The following is a 9,860-nucleotide window of genomic DNA, read 5'->3' as shown; positions in this document are numbered from 1 at the left end:
CTCATCACAAATCCCAGCAGATCTCCTCTCATCACAAATCCCCCCACATCTCCTCTTATCACAAATCCCCCAACTCTCCTCTCATCACAAATCCCCCCAGCTCTCCTCTCATCACAAATCCCCCCAGATCTCCTCTCATCCCAAATCCCCCCAGCTCTCCTCTCATCACAAATCCCCCCAGATCTCCTCTCATCCCAAATCCCCCCAGCTCTCCTCTCATCACAAATCCCCCCAGCTCTCCTCTCATCACAAATCCCCCCAGCTATAACCTCATCACAAATCCCAGCAGATCTCCTCTCATCACAAATCCCCCCACATCTCCTCTTATCACAAATCCCCCAACTCTCCTCTCATCACAAATCCCCCCAGCTCTCCTCTCATCACAAATCCCCCCAGATCTCCTCTCATCCCAAATCCCCCCAGCTCTCCTCTCATCACAAATCCCCCCAGCTCTCCTCTCATCACAAATCCCCCCAGCTCTAACCTCATCACAAATCCCAGCAGATCTCCTCTCATCACAAATCCCCCCAGCTCTCCTCATCACAAATCCCCCCAGATCTCTTCTCATCCCAAATCCCCCCAGATCTCCTCTCATCCCAAATCCCCCCAGCTCTCCTCTCATCACAAATCCCCCAGCTCTAACCTCATCACAAATCCCCCCAGCTCTCCTCTCATCTCAAATCCCCCCAGCTCTTCTCTCATCACAAATCCCCCAACTCTCCTCTCATCACAAATCCCCCCAGCTCTCCTCTCATCACAAATCCCCCCAGATCTCCTCTCATCACAAATCCCCCAAGATCTCCTCTCATCACAAATCCCACCAGCTCTTCTCTCATCACAAATCCCCCCAGCTCTCCTCTCATCACAAATCCCCCCCAGCTCTCCTCTCATCACAAATCCCCTAGCTCTCCTCTCATCACAAATCCCCCCCAGCTCTCCTCTCATCACAAATCCCCCCCAGCTCTCCTCTCATCATAAATCCCCCAAGCTCTCCTCTCATCATAAATCCCCCCAGCTCTCCTCTCATCACAAATCCCCCCAGATCTCCTCTCATCACAAATCCCCCAAGATCTCCTCTCATCACAAATCCCACCAGCTCTCCTCTCATCACAAATCCCCCCAGCTCTCCTCTCATCACAAATCCCCCCCAGCTCTCCTCTCATCACAAATCCCCCCCAGCTCTCCTCTCATCATAAATCCCCCAAGCTCTCCTCTCATCACAAATCCCCCCCAGCTCTCCTCTCATCACAAATCCCCCCCAGCTCTCCTCTCATCACAAACCCCCCCAGCTCTCCTCTAATCATAAATCCCCCCAGCTCTCCTCTCATCATAAATCCCCCCAGCTCTCCTCTCATCACAAATCCCCCCCCAGCTCTCCTCTCATCACAAATCCCCCCCAGCTCTCCTCTCATCACAAATCCCCCCAGCTCTCCTCTCATCATAAATCCCCCCAGCTCTCCTCTCATCATAAATCCCACCAGCTCTCCTCTCATCACAAATATCACAAATCCCCCCAGCTCTCCTCTCATCACAAATCCCCCCCAGCTCTCCTCTCATCATAAATCCCCCCAGCTCTCCTCTCATCACAAATCCCCCCAGCTCTCCTCGCATCATAAATCCCCCCAGCTCTCCTCATCACAAATCCCCCCAGTTCTCCTCTCACCCTCACCACAGATCCCCCAGCTCTCCTCTCATCATAAATCTCACCAGCTCTCCTCTCATCATAAATCTCACCAGCTCTCCTTTCATCACAAATCCCCCCAGTTCTCCTCTCATCACAAATCCCCCCAGCTCTCCTCGCATCATAAATCCCCCCAGCTCTCCTCTCATCACAAATCCCCCCAGCTCTCCTCTCACCCTCACCACAGATCCCCCAGCTCTCCTCTCATCATAAATCCCACCAGCTCTCCTCTCATCCCAAATCCCCCAACTCTCCACTCATCACAAATCCCCCCAGCTCTAACCTCATCACAAATCCCCCCAGATCTCCTCTTATCACAAATCCCCCAACTCTCCTCTCATCACAAATCCCCCCAGCTCTCCTCTCATCACAAATCCCCCCAGATCTCCTCTCATCCCAAATCCCCCCAGCTCTCCTCTCATCACAAATCCCCCCAGCTCTCCTCTCATCACAAATCCCCCCAGCTCTAACCTCATCACAAATCCCAGCAGATCTCCTCTCATCACAAATCCCCCCAGCTCTCCTCTCATCACAAATCCCCCCAGATCTCCTCTCATCCCAAATCCCCCCAGCTCTCCTCTCATCACAAATCCCCCAGCTCTAACCTCATCACAAATCCCCCCAGCTCTCCTCTCATCTCAAACCCCCCCAGCTCTTCTCTCATCACAAATCCCCCAACTCTCCTCTCATCACAAATCCCCCCAGCTCTCCTCTTATCACAAATCCCCCCAGATCTCCTCTCATCACAAATCCCCCAAGATCTCCTCTCATCACAAATCCCACCAGCTCTCCTCTCATCACAAATCCCCCCAGCTCTCCTCTCATCACAAATCCCCCCCAGCTCTCCTCTCATCACAAATCCCCTAGCTCTCCTCTCATCACAAATCCCCCCCAGCTCTCCTCTCATCACAAATCCCCCCCAGCTCTCCTCTCATCACAAATCCCCCCCAGCTCTCCTCTCATCATAAATCCCCCAAGCTCTCCTCTCATCATAAATCCCCCCAGCTCTCCTCTCATCACAAATCCCCCCAGATCTCCTCTCATCACAAATCCCCCAAGATCTCCTCTCATCACAAATCCCACCAGCTCTCCTCTCATCACAAATCCCCCCAGCTCTCCTCTCATCACAAATCCCCCCCAGCTCTCCTCTCATCACAAATCCCCTAGCTCTCCTCTCATCACAAATCCCCCCCAGCTCTCCTCTCATCACAAATCCCCCCCCCCAGCTCTCCTCTCATCATAAATCCCCCAAGCTCTCCTCTCATCACAAATCCCCCCCAGCTCTCCTCTCATCACAAATCCCCCCCAGCTCCCCTCTCATCACAAACCCCCCCAGCTCTCCTCTCATCATAAATCCCCCCAGCTCTCCTCTCATCATAAATCCCCCCAGCTCTCCTCTCATCACAAATCCCCCCCCAGCTCTCCTCTCATCACAAATCCCCCCCAGCTCTCCTCTCATCACAAATCCCCCCAGCTCTCCTCTCATCATAAATCACCCCAAATCAGGGACAGTAGCTCAAATCTCCCGGCTTCCCTCTCTGTACAAATCCCCCCAGCTCTCCTCTCTGTACAAATCTCCCCCAGCTCTTCTCTCTGTACAAATCCCCCCATATCAGGGACAGTCCCTCCAAATCAGGGACAGTCCCCCCAAATCAGGGACAGTAGCTCCAAATCAGGGACAGTCCCCCCAAATCAGGGACAGTAGCTCCAAATCATGGACAGTCCCCCCAAATCAGGGACAGTAGCTCCAAATCAGGGACAGTCCGTCCAAATCAGGGACAGTCCCCCCAAATCAGGGACAGTCCCCCCAAATCAGGGACAGTAGCTCCAAATCAGGGACAGTCCGTCCAAATCAGGGACAGTCCCCCCAAATCAGGGACAGTAGCTCCAAATCAGGGACAGTCCCCCCAAATCAGGGACAGTAGCTCCAAATCAGGGACAGTAGCTCCAAATCAGGGACAGTCCCCCCAAATCAGGGACAGTAGCTCCAAATCAGGGACAGTCCCCCCAAATCAGGGACAGTAGCTCCAAATCAGGGACAGTCCCCCCAAATCAGGGACAGTAGCTCCAAATCAGGGACAGTCCCCCCAAATCAGGGACAGTAGCTCCAAATCAGGGACAGTCCCCCCAAATCAGGGACAGTAGCTCCAAATCAGGGACAGTCCGTCCAAATCAGGGACAGTCCCACCAAATCAGGGACAGTAGCTCCAAATCAGGGACAGTCCCCCCAAATCAGGGACAGTCCCTCCAAATCAGGGACAGTAGCTCCAAATCAGGAACAATTGGAAGCTATGATACATTAACCAGCTGCATTGCAATGCACGTTAAATAAAAAATCAACAGGCGATTTAAATTACATCTCACCCCCCTCCTTCCATCCTTACAGCCCTTGACTCATGCTTTTTACATTTTGTTGTGATTTTGCATCCAATTTTTTTTCCTTTACAGTATTCTGTTACCTCTTGTTATTATATCCTAATAAAAATCCATATTATCCTGCACTGGAAACGTGGCCAAAGATTTGGCGTAGAAGGTCCAACGCATGATTCATATTAGCTAAGCCACAGGTGAAGTCGCTTCACACGGCAGAAATGTAAAAGCAAATATTATTTCTACGTCCACTTGATGGCAGTGCGATGATTTTGCTGGAATCGCTCATTGCCTAGACAGGGGAGGGAAGGGGGGGAATCTGTCCATTCAAGTCACATAATAAAGACAGTTGACTCAAAGTAAAGGTGTATGTTGGATTACAAGTGTAGCGGTGTCTCAGGAGACGCAGGGAAGCTGTGTGCGGCTGCTGTGCTTTTACATTCTGAGGCTGTGCTGCTAAAAAAATGACCTCCACAGCTATCTGCAGAGGTCTGGATTGTAAAGGCTGAACGCTTCTGAGTCAAGAGGGGCACACAGTCCCACATTGTCCATACTGATCATCTCATTGGTGAGTGACTACATCACAACTTGACCATGGATTAGCAACCGTAGAGGTGTATATATATATATATATATATATATATATATATATATATATATATATATATAATGTGTGTGTGCGCAATTTAATATCTAATCTTTATTTGATTAAAAAAGGCAGTGCATTTCTACCTTCTGTAATAAACTGAAATTTAGACTCAACAGATGGCAAATGGAAAGAAAAGGAGGAGGTGAGGAAGATTATTTCATTCATACTGGTGTTAAAGGATGCCTTAGCTGCTAGCGTGTAAAAAATAAGCATGAGAGATTCAGAGCGCAGAGGTTACGTGTTTGTGTATTGTACCGATGTCCTTGCCCAGTGTTTTTCATGGTTATTTGTGCACATCTTACCGTAGAGCACATTCCATTCTAACCTACGAGAATAAGCTTTGCCCCTTAATATACAAAAAATTTCATAAAGTTTCTTTTTTAATGTATAGTATAATTAACATAATTGATCTTTTGATATATATATATATATTTTTAGGAAGAAGTGTAATGTTGCTTATTAAATCATGTTGGCGAGATTCATTAGAAACAAAAATGAATAATAGATTTATATAATTATCTTTCAATGCACGTTTTTTTTTTTTCTACAAAGTATTTCATAGCTTTTTGACCGATTCATGTAAATGTGGTGTGTTAAAGTCACCTTACCTCCTCGCTCGCCACCGCTTGCTCAACTTAATACACACTGATCGGAATTTCCATCGGAAAAATCTTGGATGGTTTTTCCGACGGAATTCCGCTCAAGCTTGGCTTGCATACACATGGTCTCACAAGTTCTCTGAACTTTCGACCGTCAAGAACACGGTGATGTACAACACTACGACGAGCTGAGAAAATGAAGTTCAATGCTTCAGAGCATGCGTCTAATTATACAGACTATCGGAATTTCGCGTACGACGGGACTAGAGAATGAAGTTCAATACCCAGTAGCCAATAGCTTCCATCTCGTAGTTGAATCTGAGCATGCGTGAGTTTTTGCGCACCGGAATTGCATACACGCAAATGCCTTTTGGGATAGGAACTTTTTCCAACCGAAAAATTGAGAACCTGCTCTCAATCTTTTGCTGGCGGGAATTCCGCCAGCGAAAGTCCGACGGAGCATACACACGGTCGGAATTGCCGACCAAAAGCTCACATCGGACGTTTGCTGACGGAATTTCCGATCGTGTAGTCGGGGCATAACTTTCATTTTTTTCCCCCATGGCTGGGAGTTTAAAAAGGAGTAGTTGAGCACAAACTGGCTGAGCTGAGTGTAAAAGTTGCCGGGGCAGAAATTAAAGCAACGAAAAAAAAAAAATTGCTTAAAGGGGTTGTAAAGGTAAATGGTAATGTGAAAAAACATCTGACACTGCCTGCGCCCCCAGCCCCCCCGTTTTACTTACCTCACCCTTCGAAAGTCCCGCGCTCGTCCCCCGACGTCCTTTCCACCGTTCAGCCTGGCTACTGATTGGCTGGAGTTAATGTATGGAAAGCAGCGCAGCCATTGGCTCGCGCTGCTGTCAATCACATCCACTGACGTGGAGCGCAGGGGGGCGGGGCCGTGTGATACAGCGAGCGGCTATAGCCGCCGGCTGTATCACGGGAGCGCGCCCGCAGATGCTTCTCACCATGCGAGGGAGCTCGCATGAACGTGAGAAGCACCTGCGGGAGGAAGCCGAGACAGCCACCAAGGGACCCCACAACAGCAGGTTCGGGGCCACTTGGTGCAAAACGAGCTGCACAGTGGAGGTAAGTATAACATGTTTGTTATTTAAAAAAAAAAAATTCACTTTACAATCCCTTTAATGTCATATGCCAAGTGGATTAAAAAACATGTAGAGGACAGAATAAAATAGAGCTATGGAAAGACCCAAAGGACACATAACTATGTATTATCTATTGTTGTTTATTTATACTATAATGATTTTATAACCATTAAACATTTTTGATGAAGGATGAGGCACCAACAGATTTTGTCTGGTAAAATGATTAAGTACCGTGTCTCACAAAATAGAGTACACCCCTCACATTTTTGTCAATATCTTACTATATCTTTTTATGTGACAGCACTAAAGAAATAACACTAATAACAATGTAAAGTACTGAGTATACAGCTTGTATAAAAGTGTAAATTTGTTGTCGCTTCAAAATAACTCAACACGCAGCTATTAATGTCTATACCTTTGGCAACAAAAGTGAGTACACCCCTGTGTGAAAATGTCAAAATTGGGCCCAATTAGCCATTTTCCCTCCCCGGTGTCATGTGACTTGTTAGTGTTACAAGGTCTCATGTGTGAATGGGGAGCAGTGTTAAATTTGGTGTTATCGCTCTTTTACTCTCTCATACTGGTCACTGGAAGTCCAACATGGCACCTAATGGCAAAAAAACTCTCTGAGGATCTGAAAAATTTTATTGTTGCTCTACATAAAGATGACCTAGGCTATAAGAAGGTTGCCAAGACCTTGAAACTGAGCTGCAGCATGGTGGCCAAGACCATACAGCGGTTTAACAGGACAGGTTCCGCTCAAAACAGGCCTCGCCATGGTCAGCCAAAGAAGTTGAGTGTACGTGCTCAGTATCATATCCAGAGGTTGTCTTTGGAAATAGATGTATGAGTGTTGCCAGCATTGCTGCATAGGTTGGAGGGGTGGGGGGTCAGCCTGTCAGTGCTCAGACCATATATCGCACGCTGCATCACATTGGTTTGCATGGTTGTCGTCCCAGATGGTAGCCTCTTCTAAAGACAAGAAAGCCAGCAAACAGTTTGCTGAAGACAAGCAGACTAAGGACATGGATTACTGGAACCAAAATAAACTTTTTTGGTTCAGGTGATGTCAAGAATGTGTGGTGGCAACCATGTGAGGAGTACAAAGACAAGTGTGTCTTGCCTACAGTCAAACATAGTGGTGGGAGTGCCATGGTCTGAGGCTACATGAGTGCTGCCAGCACTGGGGAGCTACAGTTCATTGAGGGAACCATGAATGCCAACATGTACTGTGACATACTGAAGCAGAGCATGATCCCCTCCCTTCAGAGACTGGGCCGCAGGGCATTAGTCCAACAGGATAACGACCCAAAAGGTGGATGAGCGCAAGGTCTCTAACATTCACCAGCTCTGTGATGTCATCGGGGAGGAGTGGAAGAGGACTCCAGTGGCAACCTGTGAAGCTCTGGTGAACTCCATGCCCAAGAGGGTTAAGGCAGTGCTGGAAAATAACAGTGGCCACACAAAATATTGACACTTTGGGCCCAATTTGGGCATTTTCACTTAGATGTGTACTCATTTTTGTTGCGAGCGGTTTAGACATTAATGGCTGCGTGTTGAGTTATTTTGAGTGGACAGTAAATTTACACTTTTATACAAGCTGTATACTTCGTACTTTACATTGTTATTAGTGTTATTTATTCAGTGTTGTCACATAAAAAAATATACTAAGATATTAACAAAAATGTGAGGGCTGTACTCACTTTTGTGAGATACTGTACTTAATCATTTTAATAGACAAAATCTATTGGTGCCTCATCCTTCATCAAAAATGTTTAATGGTTATAAAATCATTATAGTGTAAATAAACAACAATAGATAACAATAGATTTCTGGTGGAGGAGAGTGATTAATATTAGTGCCGACTGGGTGGAACATCACAGGTGATCAATGTGTTAACCAATTTGACCTGTTTGATCAGTATAATTTGGGGTCCATCTTGTCCGGTAAGAGGCCATCTGTTTTTTATCCTTCTCCGCTGGGATGTAAAAGCACCCACTATTAATCATTGCAGACATCCAGGTGCTGCATTGGAATCATATATGAATATTCACCATTACTTAATTTATGTTTTTGTTCTGTGGACTTCAAAATACCTTTAATTTTTTATTTTTAAATTAATTTTTTTGTATTTTTTTCTCACTTGTTTTGAATAACATCACTTTTGGGGTTTCACTTGTTTTGCAACTTTATGCGATTTAGAATTGCACAATTCCATTATATATACATATGTTTGAATTGAGTATTTAATTCTTTGGAGTAGCGTTCCCTACACATATATGTATTTTTTTTCACTATTTTTTATGTTTATACAACTAAAATAATATTCACATCACCATCTTGGTAAGCGCAGAATATAAAACTTATATCTCTATTGTATAATATATGTATAATTTGTATCTTTGCTCTGTTGAAGAGGACACAAAACCATTTGAAATGTGTTGGATGTTGAATGATATATGTTTAATAAGCTTATTTTTTAACATTCCTTTCATGAAAAGTTTGGAAATTCTACTTTAATGCTGCATAATTAAGGTGAGGAGGCAAAGGTGAGAGATACACTTTTTTTTATGTTACAATCTGGAGTCAGGCTCGGAGACCAGTAGCTATAGCAGTAGCGAGGCACACACCAACCAGATGGATAAGTACAGAAGCAAATCGCTCTGGCGGTTGACATGGAATCATCTGTGGTGCGGAGTTTAAGTACTAACCGATGTTCATTAGAGCTCTTGTTGGTGAAGATGGATTTTGACGCATGTTAGTACCAGGTTATGGTCTTCAGGGTTGCCCCACCAGGAGGTGAGCAAGCCAGGTTCCAGTAGCAGATAAGCAGATACGGATAAGCAGAAGCATAGTCAGTAAACAAGCCAAAGATTGGTGGTAATAAGTGGTTGCAGGTTGGGATCAAGCAAGAGCATAGGCGAAGAACAAACCAAAAGTCGGTAAGGAGTGATAGCGAAGATACAGATGGCAGCAGCAGACACAAGTGAGAGATGTTGGCTGCAGGGAGCACAATAATCCGGCAAACAGGAAGTGCAAGGGCATGACATAAATAGTAAGTTCATGGGAGGAGCAAGGAGTTCAAAATTCAAGACAAACAAGATTCAAGGCAGGAATTGTCCAGGGAGCTGTCTAGCTCCCTGGACAGTGGCTCAGCAGGAAGAGACTTTGCCAGATGCAACCGAGTTCGCAAGGTTTAGATCCGGGTCCTGCCATTTTACTCAAAATTGGCTTCCCTTGACTTCCAGAGATGGGTAGTAGGAATGAGCATCACAGTTTATTGAATGGACAAACTTGAACCCCCATCATGGTTCCCTCCGAATGCGTGACCCTATTGTCATGTGGGCTACATAGATAAGAAAAAGGGAATGAAAGGCTTAGAAGGAAACTGAAATTGAGGACACCAGCTGGTTTATACAATCTCAGTTTGCAATGGAGAAAGGGAGGGAGCAACC

General features: G+C 46.1%; 1 protein-coding gene across 1 annotated transcript in view; it reads left to right on the top strand.

Moving 5' to 3' along the window:
• Positions 1-4,375: 4,375 nt before the first annotated feature.
• The window catches only part of PKIB (cAMP-dependent protein kinase inhibitor beta), a 244,814-nt gene continuing 239,329 nt past the window's right edge, over positions 4,376-9,860 (top strand). The window contains exon 1 of the mRNA XM_077487017.1: positions 4,376-4,619. The gene's annotated coding sequence lies outside the window, so the exon portion shown is untranslated. The remainder of the gene's footprint in view (positions 4,620-9,860) is intronic.

The sequence above is a fragment of the Lithobates pipiens genome, unplaced genomic scaffold (genome assembly GCF_037356315.1).
Source record: "Lithobates pipiens isolate NorthernLeopardFrog02 unplaced genomic scaffold, aLitPip1_a1.2 Scaffold_18, whole genome shotgun sequence".
Lineage (NCBI taxonomy): Eukaryota > Metazoa > Chordata > Amphibia > Anura > Ranidae > Lithobates > Lithobates pipiens.
Note: the sequence above shows the minus strand (reverse complement) of the source record. Positions and strands in the feature narration are given on the sequence as shown.